General features: G+C 41.8%; 1 protein-coding gene across 4 annotated transcripts in view; it reads right to left on the reverse strand.

Moving 5' to 3' along the window:
* LDLRAD4 (low density lipoprotein receptor class A domain containing 4) overlaps positions 1–18,494 on the reverse strand; it is a 303,261-nt gene that overhangs the window by 25,937 nt on the left and 258,830 nt on the right. The window lies entirely within an intron of this gene.

The raw sequence follows: 18,494 nt of genomic DNA on the forward strand, positions 1-18,494 counted from the left end.
CATTTGAAATGTAACTCCCCTCTCTTATGTTATCCTTTTCCCAGATTTCTGCTCAGAGTCACATAACTGGGTGAATGAAGAGGGCAAGGCTCCAGTGACTGGGCTGGGGCTGGTCACCCAGCTCAGGGAACCCTCCTTCGAGGAGAGCTGGCCTCAGAAGGCAGTAAGAGGCGCTCCTACTACAAGCGGGGCCTCCTGGGTTCTCCCTGGTTCTGCAGCCCTGGGTCCTCCAGGAATGGCAGTTTCTGGTCAGTTTAGTCCTGGTGGTAAGATCACTCTGGAATCAGGTCCTTTGAGAGGCATATTCACAAGATTGCATATGACTGTCATGCAGGTCTATCACTGAAAATTTAAGATTTTGTCAACATACGGGACTTGAAAATCTATTCTGTCATTTGCTAATAGACATATTAGCATTTTCACATGGTGACATAGTCTCTTTGGGAACTATTACTTAAAATGCATATTTCATGTGCTAAAAAATCGAGATATTTTTCATTTTTAATGGCTGCAGGGTATTCCACTCTGCCTTATACGTTTACTTTGTTTGGCTAGCTTCCTTATCAACTGGCATTTGTGTTGTAGGAAATCGATCTTAATTAAGCTCCTTGTTCATTCTGCTTAATCATGCTCAGTGCTTAATCTGTTTTTAAAAGTCACTCTAAAAACACCAATCAGAAAGGATATATGCACCCCTATGTTCACAGCAGCACAGTTTACAATAGCTAAGATTTGGAACCAGCCTAAGTGCCCCTCAGCAGATGAGTGGATTAGAAAACTGTGGTACATCTACACAATGGAATACTACGCTGCTTTAAAAAGGAAGGAACTCTTACCATTTGCAACAACATGGATGGAGCTGGAGAGCATTATGCTAAGTGAAGTCAGTCAGTCAGAGAAAGATAAATAACACATGATCTCACTCATTTGTGGATTACAATGAACAACATAAATTGATGAACAAAAACAGTTCCAGAGACAGAGAAGCATCGATCAGGTGCTCAAACCTCAGAGGGAAGGTAGGGGAAGGTGCAGGTAAGGGAGAGAGATCAACCAAAGGGCTTGTATGCATGCATATAAGCGTAACCAATGGACGCAGACAACAGGGGGTGAGGGTGAGGGCAGAATTGGGGGGTGAGGGGCAATGGGAGGATAAGCACACATTTGTAATCTCTTAAGCAATAAAGAAAGGGGAAGCCTTTGACTTTATGGATGACACCTTATTTTCAAAACACTGCTCACACCTCGCAGCAGGCTGGCTGCCATGTGCCGGGCGGAGGCGAGTGTCCATCAGAGCCACAGGCCTGTGTTTCACGCACGTCTGCCTGCCGCTTGGTTAACTCGGCACCTCACCGTTTTCCTGCATTCACTGAAGGGCTGTGGGCTAAGTCACCAAGTGGTGGTTTTAATTTCGTTCCTATTCCCTTTTAAGCGCCAGCCTGAAGAGGATGCTCTGGGGAGAAACTCATAATAAACATCTTTCCCCCTCCCTTTCTATTGAATTTATTGGGGTGACACTGGTTAACAAAATTATACAGGTTTCAGGTGCACACATCATCTGTACACTGTATTATGTGTTCAGCACCTCAAGTAAAGTCTCTGTCCATCACTGTATTTCCTCCCTACACCTCTTCTCCCTCCTCCTACCCCCCCCAAACATCTTATTCTAGCTGGCCATGAGGATATGTGGATCCCTGGGGTCTTTTAAATAAGTGCCAATATTTCTGGCCCCCTAATTCAGGAAAAATGGCACCATGCACAGCAGAAGGGCGTGAGAAGAACTAAGTCTGCTGAGCAAAAACATACAAGTAGGAAAGTGTAAAAAAAAAAAAACCATGTGCGTTCAATAAATCTTTCCTCCTTGTCTTTAAATATGTATCTTTAACAGGAGCCCGCTGATGGCTGACTTTACTAATGTAAGTTTGGGGTAGTTGATAAACGCCCCCACGCTGTGCGAGGCTTCCCTGTGTGCAGCCCAGGCCTGGGAGCGGTGCGAGGGAGGGTAACTAAGGCAGACATTGACACAAGGGTCTGTTGATAGCAACAAGGACCTCCGGAGCCTCTGCCTTCACAAGCTCATTCTCCCGGCATGGTCCAGGTTTCCTACATAAAGGTCTCAGCTCATTACTTCATCTGATAAATATCTACTAAGTGGTTACAGTCTTCAGGAGGAAATATATTAGACCTTCAATGTAATCCGACAGACAGGCATTTACTGTAGAGCTGAACTCGTCTTAGGTTCCATCTGTAGAAAGCAGCTTATTTAAGGAACTGAACTAGCTCTCAGGATTGGCGTCCCGCCCAGATCTGACTATGACAAGCTGAGGTGGCTGGAGGCGTCTGTGTCCTCATGGCCAAGGGAGGCAGCACAGGGCAGGGCTGTTAGCTCAGGGGCTACTCAGAGATCATCAGCTTCTGAAAAAAAAAAAAAAATCTCTGGGTGATGAAGGGGTGCTGTGCTCTGCCAGGATCGTTGTCTGTCACATACAACCTGGGTTAGCATCTAGCCTGGCCCACGCCTCTGACTGAATCACCGTGGGCTTCTCAGACATGGCCTGCTGTCCACCCACCCACCCCCCCCATTATCTCACCTTCAACGGGGATCCCAGCCAAAACAGAGTTTTCCTACAGAAACAGATCATTTGGAGAGTTTGGAATACCTTTACAATGGTTACACTGCATAAAATTACAATGGTTACACTGCATAAAATTAGCATGTAAAAACACTTATAAAGATCTACACTGAGTGGCCAGATGATTATGATCTCTGAACGCATAATAATATGGCCACTCAGTGTATGTCCTACATAATAAAAGGCTAAAATGCAAATTGTCCCCTTGACCTGGAGTTCGACCAGTAGGCAGGCCGGCCCCCACCTATGCATGAATTCATGCACAGGGCCATATATGTGTGTACACACACACAGAGTGACCAGATTATTATGCGTCCAGAGATCATAATAATCTGGCAACTCAATGTACTGTTACATTCTAGACACTTCCGAGTACCATAGCATATCCTTTATCTTCATACAACTTTGAGACACACATTTTTCTTATTTCCACTTTCTAGGGAGGGAGCTGAATCTCAGAGAGGATGTTTTGTCCAAGGTCACGTGGCTGCTAAGAGGCAGGCTGGGAGTCAGAACCCTGGGCAGTGTGACTCAGAAGCTCCTACCCACCCACCTATCACCCTGCTCAGTGGGCAGTGAACGCAGAATTATCGGACAGCCAACAAACTGAAATCACCTGAAGCTAATCAGAGGATGGTAGTTGATTTATATGGACTTACTTTAGCCTGATTGCCTGATTCCTTTTAGGAACTAACTTGCAAATCCATGCTAAAGGTTCTGTATCTTCACATGTTGCCAGAGGCTCTTAGAGCCCTTTTATATGCCTCTTATGCCTGTTAATGTGAATCCTGTTAAGAATCGATGGCCCTGCCCATTACAAATTCTCATTCTTTGAGGTTTGTGACTGTGCTGTAAAACTCTGCTCTGAGATGAAATTTTCCACATAAAAAAATTAAGCCCTGGAATGTGGCCTTTAGAAAACACAACAGTGTGTTTTAAGTCAGGCCGCTGTGCCTAAAGTCATGAGGCTTTTAGAACACAAACGTCGTGCTCCTGCATTCTCAAAACACAGCAATAGTTTGTTTGATATTTGTGGACATTAGCCTATAGCACAGAATAATTTTATAATGTATTCTTGGGTCTTAAAAGATTTTAACCCAGAGTGGCTCTGCGCGTGATCCAACCACGGTACTCAATTCCCCGTCATTTTGTACAAATGTCAGCAAATATAAAATATGAGACACGATGGAGCTAGCAAGATAAGGCGGATTAAAAGTTTATTAAATAAATTAGTTCAAATCAAAAAAGCCTCGAAATAGGTTCCTAATATGCAGCCAAACAGCAGACTTTGAAGTGTACCTTATGCATTATCCATGCCGCTACAGTATTTTTTCCTCTAATGGAAAAAAGAATTACATGTTATTCTGCATTTATGGCAATATAGATTTTCATAATGGCCAAGCTGCTCCTAATACGTAGGTTATCCACATTTAAAAACTGCAGATACTCTTCCAAGTCCCAGGAGAAAATGAAAGGCAGTATAAAATTTTTCTAGTGGCTAAGTTCGGGGGACAGTTGGACCCCAGTTTGGGTTCTAGTCCTGCCATCTGACAACTCGTATGTCAGCTTGAGCTAAACCCCCCGTTTCCTCATCTTTAAAATGAGGCTCAGAATACCCACATCATACAGTGATTGGGAGGAGAAAATAAAGAACACGTATAACCCTCCAAGGGTGGCCCACGGACCAGCCGTGGCACTGTCACTCAGGAGCTGGTTCGGAAGGCAGCCGCAGACCTATGAAACCGGAGCCTGCCTTTGAACAAAATCCCCAGGTGACTCATTTGCACATCAACGCGTCTTCTGAAACTTTGGTTTCACCCAAACTCCTCATTTGGACAAAGTGAGCCAAACCTGGGGCTCAGACAGTTTGTGTCTTCTGCCCACCACACAGAGGAAATGAGACTGGAATCCAGGTCTCCGGTTTTGAACTAAAGTGACTGCTACTCAATAATGACTTGAACAAATGGTACTCAGCATGCCAGTGCCTGTGTGCACCTGTGTGTAAAATCACAATGCTGCCCTTCTGCGCTAAGGGCAGGGCCCAGCACCGCACGGGTCAGGTGTTGCTGGCTGTCTTCCTGCCTGTGCTGGCAGGCTGTTCCACCCTGCAGGAGAGGCAGGAGGGGTTGACAGTGCTCTCAGGGCTCACGGGAATGGCAAAGCCAACCAACCTATGCTAACAGAGGCTGTGGTATCAGAATACAATTTCCAGGATATCTGGCGTTCTTTACAAAATCTCCAGAAGTCCCTCAGGAATTCTGGATACCATATGTTAAGAAAAAGTTCTGATTTTACCTTTCGGAAAAACTCAAGTGCTATGAGCAGACTCTTCCTAAAGACAGAACTATGAAGATGCCATTGCTTTTCTGCTATACACCTGGCCCGATTCCCTCATGTCCTCACAGGTCTTGATTCCTTAAAAACTGTAACTGCCCCTTGAGGTATGGGAACCACACTGACATCAGCACCGCAAACACTGTGCGTTTTTGTGCACATACAGCATACGGCACACCTGTGGCATCCACATTCGTTCAGTGTGTGTGGTTCCTAAATTACTCAACAGCACTGATCATTACTCCTGAAGACGGTAAGACTCTGGTCCCTGCAGTCACACGCATTTCCTGGATGGCCTGACTCTGGACGAAGGGCCACCCTGTCATCTCTGGAGCTTCTCTTTGTCTTGCCTACAAATTCTAGGCTGTGTCCAGTTAATTCTAAGACCTTCAGATTCCTGGCTTTCTCAAAAGCATTCATTTCCTCAGAAGTTGAGATAAAGTCACAGCACATCCAAAGGTATTGGTTAGTGTATAAGAGCATATGCTAAGCACTGGAAACATCCAAGTTAACCCAAAACCATGTCAGAGCTATAGAAGCTGTTTAATCTTTGGCACTTTAGACTAGTCTAGCATATATAAGCTTTAAACACAAGAATCGCTGCTCTCTGGTACCAGATCGCCTTTGAAAACATGAAGAAAGTTCTCATTTACCTCAGTGTTTAGAGCTGAACACGAACTGTGTGCCACTCCCTGTGAGGGGACGGGAATAAAAAGAAAACCAGGAACTGTCCTTGTCCCTGGTGTCTCCAGTTCATGTCCTAAGCACTAGCTAGTGAGTCCGTGAGGCTGATGTGACTTAGTGCACCGCCCAGCAGAGTGCTCAGCACAGAGCAGGTGAATGAACAACTGGATAAATGTATGGGGTCCTGTAGGAGCATATAGCAGGGATACTTAACCCAAATAATAACAATAGCAATAACAATAACAATAATAATAGCTAACACACAGTACTTACTATGTGCCAAGCAGCACTCCAAAGCAAGTACTCATTTAATTGAGCCTTACAAGTATCATATGAGATGAGTACTCATTATTATCCCAGTCTTACAAAGAAGGAACCTGAGGCACAGACAGGTTATGTGACTTGCAGGATGTCACACAGCTAGTTATTGGTGGTGCCAGAACTTGAACCAGAAAGTCTCACTTCAGAATCTACTAACCATTAATCAGGTTAACTCTAAATGTGGCTGGTCCAGAGATGACCCCTGAGCCAAATCCTATTTTTGGAAGGACCTCAATCTAAAGGTGGGGCAAAAGTAGGTTTACAGTTGTTAATATGGAAAATAATGCAATAATTAATAAATAATGATACAAGATTAACTCTGTGTTTCACATACTCACAACTCTAAACCTACTTCTGCCCCACCCTGCATAAGCTCCACTTAAAAGATTCAAGAAATGAATTCCTTCTCTGAGACCAAGGCTCTTGGAAAGGGCTAGAAGTGCACTGAGACCACTTAACCCCACCAATGGAGAATGTAGTCCTCCCCCCTCAGGGAAGATACTTGGAAGCTAACTTCACTGAAGCACGGAGCAATTTTCCTTTATGTTAAACAAAACCTATTCTCTGGCAAATTAAGGCTATTGCCTTTTATGGCTTTCCTTTTCATTGGCTCTGAAAAGATGAAGCGGCTGGCTCTAAATTGTATAAAAAGATAAGTAAATGTAAATATTTATAAAAATCAGAGTTTGCCAGAAAAAAAAAAAAGCACCCCTTCCTTTTTGTTTTCTATTTCTAATTTATTGTGTCCAGAACACTTCCTTTTCTTTCAAACTCAAAATGTCCTTTTTGGCCCTAACCGGTTTGGCTCAGTGGATAGAGTGTTGGCCTGCAGACTCAAGGGTCCCAGGTTCGATTCCTGTCAAGGGCATATACCTTGGTTTCAGGCACATACCCAGTAGGGAGTGTGCAGGAGGCAGCTGATTGATGTTTCTCTCTCATTGATGTTTCTAACTCTCTATCCCTCTCCCTTCCTCTCTGTAAAAAAAATCAATAAAATATATACTTTAAAAAATGTCCTTTTGTGTAAGGGATTCATTGGAACCTATTCGAATACTAAACATTTTAATGCGCCTAAGAAATTGTTCAGTTTAATATCTTATTCATTTGTGAACTGAAAAAGTATTGAAACTGAAAGATAATTTTTAGTTTTATTTTTAAGTACATTTTTATTAATTTCAGAGAGGAAAGAAGAGGGAGAAAGAGCTGGAAACATCAATTATGAGAATCATTGATTGGCTGCCTCCTGCAAGCCCCCTACTGGGGATCGAGCCCCAAACCCTGGCTTGTGCCCTTGGCTGGGATTGAACCTGGGACCCTTCAGTCCGCAGGCAACAAACTCTATCCACTGAGCCAAATTAGCCAAGGTTAAACGATAATTTTCAAATACACTTTGATGTCAGTCCTATGTCTTTGTTTAAATGAGGAATCAATCTACATAGGCGATGAAATCATCACATGGAAACATGAAGAATTTAGGTGCGCATACAAGGCCCATGATTACCGAGATGATGAAGATGAACTGGGCTTTTTGAGAGCATCATGCCACCGTGAAACAGGCAGGAACCAAAATAGTTAGGAAAGCAAGCACCCACTGCCCAAAGGCCCGAGAGTGCCTTTTATGTGGATGAGGAGAGATGTGGTTTTGTTTTGATTACAAGTGACCTTAATCAAGTCTGTTATTCTCAACAAAAACATCCAAATTAGGAAAGCAATAAAATACATCAAAATAGAGTGGCAATAATAAAAGTCTTTGGAGTTTTCACAGGAAAAATGGGTTTCTGGCAGAAACTCACTTAATCTTGGTTATATAATACAAATAAAACTGAATTTTAAAAAATTTAAAGAGCCAGAATGACAACATTGTAAATGTCTTTACAATGTTTTTCTTGGGATGTACCTTACAGGAAAAAAAAAAAAAAACTTTTTAAAATTGTCTATTATCATGTAGTACTTTGAGAGGCAACTATAGCCTTACAAAATGTATCATATATAATAAAAGGCTAATACGCAAATCGACTGAATGGCAGAATGACTGGTTGCCATGATGCCCACTGACCATCAGAGCGCAGATGCTCAACACAGGAGCTGCCCCTGGTGGTCTGTGAGCTCCCACAAGGGGAGCACCACTCAGCCAGAAGCTGGGCTCACAGCGGGTGAGCGCAGTGAAGGTGGAGGGAGCCTCTCCCACCTCCACAGCAGTCGGACATCTCCTGAGAGCTCCCAGACTGCACGAGGGCACAGGCTTGGCTGAGGGACCCCCTCCCAAATGCACAAATTTTGTGCACTGGGCCTCTAGTTAAAATATAACAGGGGAGATTCACTTCCAGAATTGTAGGGTAAGGAGCTTGATGGACCCACTCCCCAGAAAAATAATCATTATTAAAAAAATAACCATTTAAAATCTCTGAAAACTATCCAAAAGGCATACAGCAAATTAAAAATATTTAGGAGTAAATGAAACTTAAAGCAAGAAGAGGTGGGAAATAATGAAGATTAAACCAAAAAATAATCAAATATAAAGCAGAGAGAAAATTTATATATCTGATAAGGGACTTGTATCTAGAATATATGAAGAACTTTTACCACTCAATAATAAAAAAATTAAAAATGGGCAAAGGATCTAAACAGAGAGCTCTCCAAAGAAGATAAACAAATGGCGAAAAAGCACATGAAAAGGTGCTCAGCACCATTAGCCATCAGGGACATGAAAATCCATTCAATAATGAGAGTCCACTTCCCACTCAAATGGCTATAATCAAAAGACCAATAACCTGGTGAAAGCATGAATAAATGAAAACCCTCATATACTGCTGATAGTAATATCAAATGGTACAGCTGCTGTGGAAAACAGTCTGGAAGCTTCTTACGAAGTTAAACATAAACTTACTATATGACGCAGCAATCCCACCCAAGAGAAATGAAAACATATGCCCACACAAAAACTTGTACACAAATGTTCACAGCAGTCATATTCATAATGGCCAACAAGTGGAAACATCTCAAATATCCTTCAACAGATAAATGTGGTATATCCATACAATGGAGTATTATTTGGCCATAAAAAAAGAATGATGTATGGATACATACTGTCCATGAGTAAACCTTGAAAACATGATGCTAAGTAAAAGAAGCTTGTCATAAAACACCATATACTATATGATTCCATTTACATGAAATGTCCAAAGTAGGCAAATCTATAGAGATAAAGAGTAGATTAGTGGTTATCTACAGCTGGGAGCTTGGGAGACCATGGGATGAACAGCATTGGGTATGAGGTTCTTTATGGAGTGACAGAAATGTTCTACGTTTAGATTGTGGTGATGGCTGCACGACTCTAAATATACTAAAAACAACTGAAGCATGCACTTTATTTTAAACGGGGGGGTTGTATGGTATGTAAATTATATCTCAGTAAAGTTGATAAAATAAAAAGAACTATGAAATGAAAACGTTTGATGATATTAACAATTCACTGCATTGTACTGATGGTTATAATTTTTGTATTTCCAGCTTTGCAAATCAATGGGCTTGTGTTTGTAATATTTATGTCCTGTGCCATTGTTTGCAAGCATCTTTTTGGGAGGAGATGATCATTATTCCCTATAAATATAAAATTAACCTGAATATAATTATCGATATGCTTTTCCTTGGTAACATTAAATTTTGAAAAACCAGAAGCATCTGTCAGAATAATGAAACACAGAGACCTGAGCAAGACTACACTGAGTTACATTTGCAAAGTGATTACGTTTTTTTAATCTCCTCACTCATATTCCAATATTAGTGTTTCTTTGTTAACCAGTGGTTCATAATGGGTATAATTTAAACATTATTGCTTTGAGTAAGGTCAAGTTGAACCAATAGTGGTCATCATCACTATGGTGGCTGGCAATGTCAGCTGATGGCAGATGGACAGGGGGTCTGAGCCAGGAACCACCTCCTCTTAGCCCTGCTCTCTGGCAAGCCCCTGGGCACACTCTCATACCACCTCTGAGGGGGAGCTGCTCCTCAGAGCACCTCTCCAGAGACACAGACTCAAAAGTCCATTCTTCATCAGGAACATACTATTTCGATAGTAATTCATTAGTGAAGGTCTTTTTAAGGTTTGTGATTATAATTCAGAAGACTAACACGTGGTCACCAGGGAGTATCCTTCTAGTGGAAGGTCCTGGGCTGGACCTTCACCTGTGAACGGTGTGATGCTGGATTCCTCACATCACTTCCCTAGCACCTGTTTCCTCCTCACCACCCCTAACTGCCCTAAGTATGTCATAAAGATCAAATAAAACCATGTGTGTATGTACATGGCATACAATCTCATTGGCCTCATGTATGAATGCATTGGCTCCATTGCTCACCATCTTTGAATTCAGCTCTGCATATATTCTTTAGAGCGATGGTTCACAGCTGGCTGCAGATTTTATCGCCCAGGTCTTTTACAAATACCAATGGCTCAACCTCCATCCCAGACTCACTAAATCAGAAGCCCCAGAGGCAGACTTAGATGTCTGGAGTTTCTAAAGCTCCCCAGGTGACTTTAGTGTGCAGCCAGAGTTAAGAATCACTGTCCTAAACCGGATTACTGCTGCATTGGCTTTATTTTTAAAATTCTGTCTGCTGTCTACTTCTCTCTATAAATACAGACAGACAAGTGCACACACACACACACACACACACACACATCTTTTTGGAGAACATTTTTTCATGCTGCAGCTGACTTTAGAAAAAAACAAAAAGCTGAGGCCGATTTACTTAACTTCTTCATCCCTATTCTATTACCCAGTGATATTAAATGTGAGACACAAAATCTTTGCCACCAAACCAGTTTCCATAATAAAAATCTTTAATTTAGACAAATTATTACTCTTGATATTCTCAAGAAAATCCCTAAAGAGTTTTTATTTATATGGAATTATTTTAAAACTAGAGGACCAGTGCACAGAATTTGTGCTTTTGGGCACGGGGGGGGGGGGGGGGGGGGGGGGGTGTTCCTCAGCCTGGCCTGCACCCTCTCCAATCTGGGACTCATCAAAGGATGCTGACTGTCAGCAGTTGGACATCCCTCTTGCAATCTGGGACCACTGCCTCCTAACCGCTCACCTGCCTGATTGCTTCTAACCGTCTATGCCTGCTGGCCTGATGCCCCTAACTGCCCTTCCCTGCTGGCCTGATTGCCCCTAACTATCTCTGCCTCGGTCCCTGCCACCATGGCTTTGTCCAGAAGGACATCTGGAAGATGTCTGGTTAATTAGCATATTACCCTTTTATTAGTATAAATTGTTGGAAAGAGAATTCTACAGTGAGAAACAGCAGAAGATTTGAGTTGTCTTTTTTCTTCATATTTCAATTTTTCAAAGACAAAAACAGCCCGATAACTCCCTTTTCAAAGGCAACTACAACCCACACATGATTACTGGGTTAGCAATTCATTCTTAAAGAAACATCTAAAAAGAAAAGCTCCAAGATTTCTAACGAGAAGGCAAGCACCAGCCTCAAGACCACCAACTAACTCTGCTCTGTTTCTTCTCTTACACTTGGTGATAATGAGACCTTTGGACCAAAGGAATAAATTGGTCTTCCCGAAGAGTTTTGAATGTAAAATGCTCTACACACTTAAAATCCCAAAGTTGCCTGGCCAGCATGGCTTAATGGCTGAGCGTCGACCTATGAATCAGATCACTATTCAATTCCCAGTCAGGGCACATGCCCGGATTGGGGGCTTGATTCACAGTGTGGGACATGCAGGAGGCAGCTGATCAATGATTCTCTCTCATTATTGATGTTTCTAAGTCTCTCTCCCTCTCCTTTCCTCTCTGAAATCAATACAAGTAGCCAAAACCGGTTTGGCTCAGTGGTAGAGCGTCGGTCTGTGGATTGAAATCAATACAAGTATTAAAACAAACAAACAAACAAACAAACCCAAAGTTAGACTCAATTTCCTGAGCTTTTAATGTATTTGCAAGTTTGATGGAGACAGAAAGGACTAGTTACAAGGAGGATTTCCTTGGGACTAAAAGCTAATCATGTATATCAAATAAGACAGAAATTCATGATAAGTTAAATTGTTCCTAGAGATTATAAATGCTGCAGATTTTAAGATGAAAACAAACCAGTAAGGATTGAGATGGTTGGAAAGGGTGGATGCTCCAGGAACATGTAATTTCTGAACACAAAATTCAGAACATACAAGAGGTGGCATGGCCAAACATGTGATGTTTCAGATTCAGGCTCACTTTGATTTCCTGCTACACACAAGTGGACTCTCAACACACACACACACACACACACACACACACACACACACGTGCACACATACTCATGCTCTCAGTTAACTGCCTGGTGTCTTTCTTACTTTATATTCCTCTACCTTATGTTTTATCCTTGGAGGAAAGATCTAGCAACCCAAGCAGTTAGAAATTTTCTCCTCTATCTTCCATTCCTTTCCCCCATTTATTTACTCCTGTCCACCACAACTTCACCTCATTTACCTCACCCAGACTTTTCTTACTTCTCAAGGCACCTTTTCCCCACCCTGGATGTAGTGATGCTACTTTGGGAAAGACGGACCAACGTAGGCTTGAGGCAGCTGTGGGAATAACAGCACTGCCGGGTTCTGTTAAGAGAGGGCCAGGGCCTACCATCTGCCCTCTGCTAATGACCTGGACTCAACTTCCTCCATCTCTGAGGCATGTGTGAGAGGGCACAGTGGGAGTGCCACCAGCCGTCCGCAAGCAAAACATCCAAACAAGCTAGACTGTCAGAAAAGCCAATGGGAATGGCAGCAGAAACTGTGATTAAAATTTAAGAAGCACAGTTCCCTAAGTCTTGCAGGATGAAGCTGAGCATGTACTGGAGGCCCGAGCTCCACCACCACGCAGGACAAAACCAAGCAGAAGAAGCAGCCCGTGGCAGCATCCAAACACTGTTTCACTGCCTTTCTCCGCCCACAGGTGAATGTAAACAAATGGAGAGATTCTGGAAACAGGAACTAATAGTAAAAGAAGAAAGATGACAGGATGACGAGCGAGTTAGCTGGCTTTCCTGAGTGTGAGAAGAGCTGAATGTGGGTACAATAACACATAACATCAGTGTTGCTGGACTCTGGGATTAGGAAAGCATTTCTTCTAAAACGGGGTCAAGGTCGTTTCCAGGGACCAATGTGATCACATATTCTTTGTGAGGAGACTGCTGATTGCTCAGAACAATCATCTCTAAGGACAGAGACAGGTCTAAAAGTGTCTTCCAAAAGTGAAGCTGCTTACAGAAAACACCAGGTACCTCTGTTACAAACCAAATCATGGGGAGAAAATGTGCCTTTCATTCCTTCACTTGATGAGGTAACAGCCACATGTTATACTTAAAATAAATAAATAAATAAATAAATAAATAAATAAATCTAAGGAAAGAAAAGAAACTAAAGTTTTAAAAATAATGCATCAATTTTTGATGGTATATTTGAAATATATTCCTTATTGAAGCTCCATTTGTGAATTTATTTTTAATATCCTATTAAAAAATAAAGAATAATAATCTAAACATTTCCATAAAATGGATAAATCGATATGTAGGTTTGTTTCCCAGGCTCAAAAAATTATTTATCTATAAAATCCTTGTGTAAAGCCAAAACCTGTTTGTCTCAGTGGATAGAGCATTAGCCTGCAGAGTGAGGGGTGCCGGATTCGGTTCTTGGTTGCGGGCACATCCCCAGTAGGGGGTGTGCAGGAGGCAGCTGATCAATGTTTCTCTCATCGATGTTTCTAGCTCTCTATTCCTCTCCCTTCCTCTCTGTTAAAAAAAAAAAAATCAATAAAAATATAATTCTTGTGTAAAAACATACAAATCTAACTGATTCATTCAGAGCAGAGAAGCTCACAATGATATTTAAAGGGGGAAAAGAAAGGAAGCGCCTGCCAAGGGTGAAAGGGAAGATACGGGTGCGGCCCCAAACACTACTGCGTAAATGTCACTAGTGGTTTCAACCTCAAGCAAGGAATGAGTGTGTCTTCTCACAGTATTTTCGTGAAGGTTTCATTGGGATGGGAACAGGAGGAACTTATTCTTTTGACCATATCATGTCACAGATGAATGATGTTGGACTATGTCCTCCTCAGGAAGCTAGAAAATGAGGCAACCTGTACCAAAAGCTTTCTGGACTCAGGTGTTCCACGAGTCTAAAATAAAGAGATTACTGGCAACTTAATGAACATCATCTAAGATCAACTATTATTATTTAAATGTATTCTGGGACTAGTTTTTAAGGTTGAAAGTGACCTCATTTCTTTGTAGGCACTGTACAGCTAAATAAATGTATGCTGCATTTGATATGAGGAAACAGAATTATGAACAAGATTAGGCTCAATCGTAAATGACACTTCTTAAATATTGGCAAAAAAAAAACCTGTACCTGGCCTGGGAATTGGCTCTAGAAGGGATTCAAGGACCTACACATCTGTCCAAAGATCCAGCTATCCAAGAGAGAGTTTTCCCTGCAAAACCTCCATGTCTACTGGAGAGGAAGAGTTCTAACACAGGAAGACAGAAGTAATTGGAACTGTCTAGGCCTCTGTGTCCTGAACCATTCCACCCCAATAAACTATTGATAATTAAGGGCTAGGGAATTAGCTAGTCCTCACCTTATCCCTGCAGGCAGGCTGAGGGTGAATGTGGTTGATGGGTGAAGAACAGTTGACTGCTCTCAATAACGCAAAGGCAGTAAGTCTCTCAGATTCCCTGCAACTAGTATTGTGCCTGGTACTTGCAAAATATATGAGCATAAGACCATCTAACACGAACAGAATTCTAGAGTATGATGCCCAGGGCAGTGGTTCTCAGTGTGGTTCCTGGGCCACAGCATCAGTATCAGCATCAGCATCACCTGGGAACTTGTTAGAGATATATACTTTCAGGCCCACCTCAGATCTACTGAATCAGAAACTCTGGGTGTGGGACCAACAGTCTAAAGCATGTTATATTCTAATGCATGTTAGAGTTTGAGAACTATAGACCTGCGGAAGTTGAGGCAGTTTAAGAGTGAAATATCTCCCAGAAGAAAACAAATACACACATAATGTTTTGATATTACCAGCTTCCTGGGCCTTGGCTAGATCTTTCATTCCTGTGACTCTGGACTTGCAATCCCTGTTGTCTTTTGAAATAGGTGTAATGTTACAGGGACACATTATAGGTCTACCCTGATTTTTAGGCATCTAAGCCATTTCAAGATTGACTTGAAAGTTAGACCCTTGAGTATTTTAGTGTGCATTTGTGAGGGAACACACATGTATGCATGAATGTGTAGATGTGTTGTAAATAAACACAGAATTAGAAAGTCTACAGTATCTTCAATTTACCCATTCTGGAAAAACAAAAACAAAACCTGTATGATGAGAAATAATTCCCTGAAAAGGATCTTGTAAAATCACAACACTGTCACATGAAGTCTGATTTCTCATGAGTCCGAGAAGAGACCGATTGCTGTCTGAGAATGAAGACTCGAGGAAGCCTTCGCCAACGTATGACAGCCCATTTCCACAACCAGGCCTCTTTCTGATGTACGGTAACTTTTTTTTTTTTTTTGGCAGTCTACTATTTAAAATTAATATTGCTACTGAATCAGTGTCTTCTCTCTTTAACATCTCTCATTTCTGCTCATTTCATTTGCAGGTCTAATTTTTTGCCAAGAATTCCGCTGACAGGACTAGACATGTGAATCATTCTGTGTTTGAGTTTTCTACTTACATTCCATTTTGACTCAGCATTCATTTTCACCGACAAGGGAGACTGTAGAACATAGCCACATTGATGAAAAGAATTTTTAAAAAAGAATATTGAGTCGAAATATCTTAACGACTAAAAGAAAACGCTACTTCTGATCACACTATACCCTCTCTCTACTCTTCCCCCTTGCATGCTATTTTGGCTGTGGGAATCAAGTTCCTCTTTACATCATTTCAAAACCAGCGTGAATGTCACAGAAAAACTGTGGTCAGAAGGGCATTTCAGTGCTAGAGGAGGTAATGATAAGTAATGAAAGGGGGAAGGAGTAGAACTGTCTATATTTAATTCTCCTACTGGTATTTTAGTTAAAGCAAGCAGCCAGTTCTTTAGGAATTACTCCAATACACTTCATAATATTTTCATTAGACTGTGACTGTTACATAGTTTTGCATTCTGTCATATCTAAAGGATATAAAAAGCAATGGTCTATTTAAGCCCTAGCAGATAAATCTCACAAACCCCCAGGCTTCCATCTTGTGCAGTCAAATGAATAATATGCAGCCGAGAACTTAAGAAAGTAACCCTTTTCTTATCTGAAGTCATATTACAACCTTCCTACTTGAAATCTTTAGGTTTTCAAACATTGAAATGAAATATAAAAGCATTTTCTCTAAATGTTAGGTTTGAAAAATAATTCTCCTTAACTGATGTTCTTATTTCTTCTCTCTTGACTTTGTATTGTCTATTTTGCCTGAACTCAAGTGAACATCTTTTTTTTTTCCTTTTTAAATAATAATAGAGGTCAAACAAATCCACAAGAGATGAGATACTACGTAATATCTAGGTAGGGAAAGAGAAAAAGGATAAAGAAAGGGACTGTGTGTATGTGTGTATTTCAGAGTTCTTCCCTTAAAATGGGAAAACCACTATGATAATCTGACTTCATTTGGCCATAGGAGAAAGACAAAATGCTAACGGTGACTCAGAACCCTTCTCAGCTTTTATTCTTTACTATGTACTTCATCCTTCTTTAAAAAACAAACAAACAAAACAAAACACAATTCTTAGATAAGACTAAGTTCAGCCTCAAGGACTCTGTCACACTTTCAACTTTAATTCACTTTAATTCATCAGCTATTCGGTATTAACTAGCTTGTGAATTACACACATTTTTTTAACAGCTTTTTAAAGAGAAGCAGCAAGGTTTGATGGACAAGTTCACACAGAAAGAACTGATTTTGAAGATATTAGCTACCTTTCAGTTCCCCTATTTGATTTGTCCCCCTGGCTTGGTTCAATGTTGAGATATTTTTCTTTCAACATAGAACTTATTATTCTGTGACGTAGTGTTACCAGGAATTCACAATCGCCACATAACCTAACAGCAGCCTGTGTTCAGTAACAGATATTCTGGTTGGTATAGCAATTGCGCTTACATTCGGAGAGAATCTGGGAGAGCAGTTGTCTGCATCAGTCAAATTCATCACTAAAATTAAATGTTTTAATTTTCCTAATGGGCTTTGAAGGGGGAGGGAAACCAAATGTGCTTCTGAAAGATAATCTCCTGGAAGAGGAAGTCTGTACAGGGGCTTAATCAAATCTGGGGCAGAAGTTGTGTTGCCAAAATTACTAATCATCCAAATGACCCTGCCTTCTCATTAGTGCATTAATAAGGGTGGCCATCCCTCACCTGGAGCAGGCTGCTAATCCCCACGGCCAGGCATACTCTGTTCCTTCTCCCCTCTCTTCAACCCTACATGAAAAGCTGAGGAAGGCCCCTTTTCAAAACGAAGCCCAGGAGGCACTGCTATTCACCGTAGAGATATAAAGGAGAGCTGGTAACACATTTGCTCTTGATGCATTAGAAATGAGCCCCATGGCAAACACCTGCTCTCTCCCCTGCAGAGCCGAGGCACCGGCTAGACAGGTGCAATTGGGACGCGGGCTGTCTGGGTGTTATGGAAATCACGCCACGCACATCTGACCATCAGCCACGGAGCCAGACGCGCTCGAGGCTCATTCTTATTCCAGCCAGGGAGGCGGCCGCGTGTGCCTTCAACTGCAGCGGAGGGGCTGCCATGTTCGTCAGCTCAGACGTGTGCGAGATAAGTTCTGTCTTCGTTATCTAATATTTTGCCAGGCAGGAGAACCGAAGGATAAGGACAATCTCAGGGCCCACATGGGCAGGAAAGCTGGGGTGCCAGCAGGCCCAGCACAGAGCCTGCGGCGAGAACAAGAGAAAGTTTATAGCAGGATTGAATCACTTCATTCGGAAGGGAGGCGCTGAGGGATGTGGACAGACAATGGTGATTTATCCTGGTTATATAATGAACTAGGAGACGGATCCCAAGGCATTTGCTGCAGTATTATCTTCAGACATGTTCTCCGCTTTCTTCCCCACGGCATAGTCTTAACTCGAAGTTAATCTAAATTAAACAGAATTGAAAGAAGTAGATAGACATAACCAGTTGATCCACAGTTCATGAGGAATGGGTTTGAGGAGAGATCACTTTTGTAGCCAAGGTACATGCCCTCGACCGGAACCTTCAGTCCGCAGGCCGGCGCTCTATCCACTGAGCCAAACCGGTTTTGGAGTTATGCCCATTTTTATAGATGGATATATAATATTGAGGCTGAGCGAAATGTTACTTGACTAAAGACAAATGGCTAGCATGTGACAGTGACTTCAGTCTTCTAAGGCCATGCTCATTTCAGTGTGGAATAAATCAAGAAAAAATACGATTTAAAAAAAAAAAGTTCTAAACTCTCAAGTACTATAGTCTGCCCCTACTAATCCTTTGCCAC

This window comes from Pipistrellus kuhlii, unplaced genomic scaffold, assembly GCF_014108245.1.
Source record: "Pipistrellus kuhlii isolate mPipKuh1 unplaced genomic scaffold, mPipKuh1.p scaffold_m20_p_6, whole genome shotgun sequence".
NCBI classification, from domain to species: Eukaryota; Metazoa; Chordata; class Mammalia; order Chiroptera; family Vespertilionidae; genus Pipistrellus; species Pipistrellus kuhlii.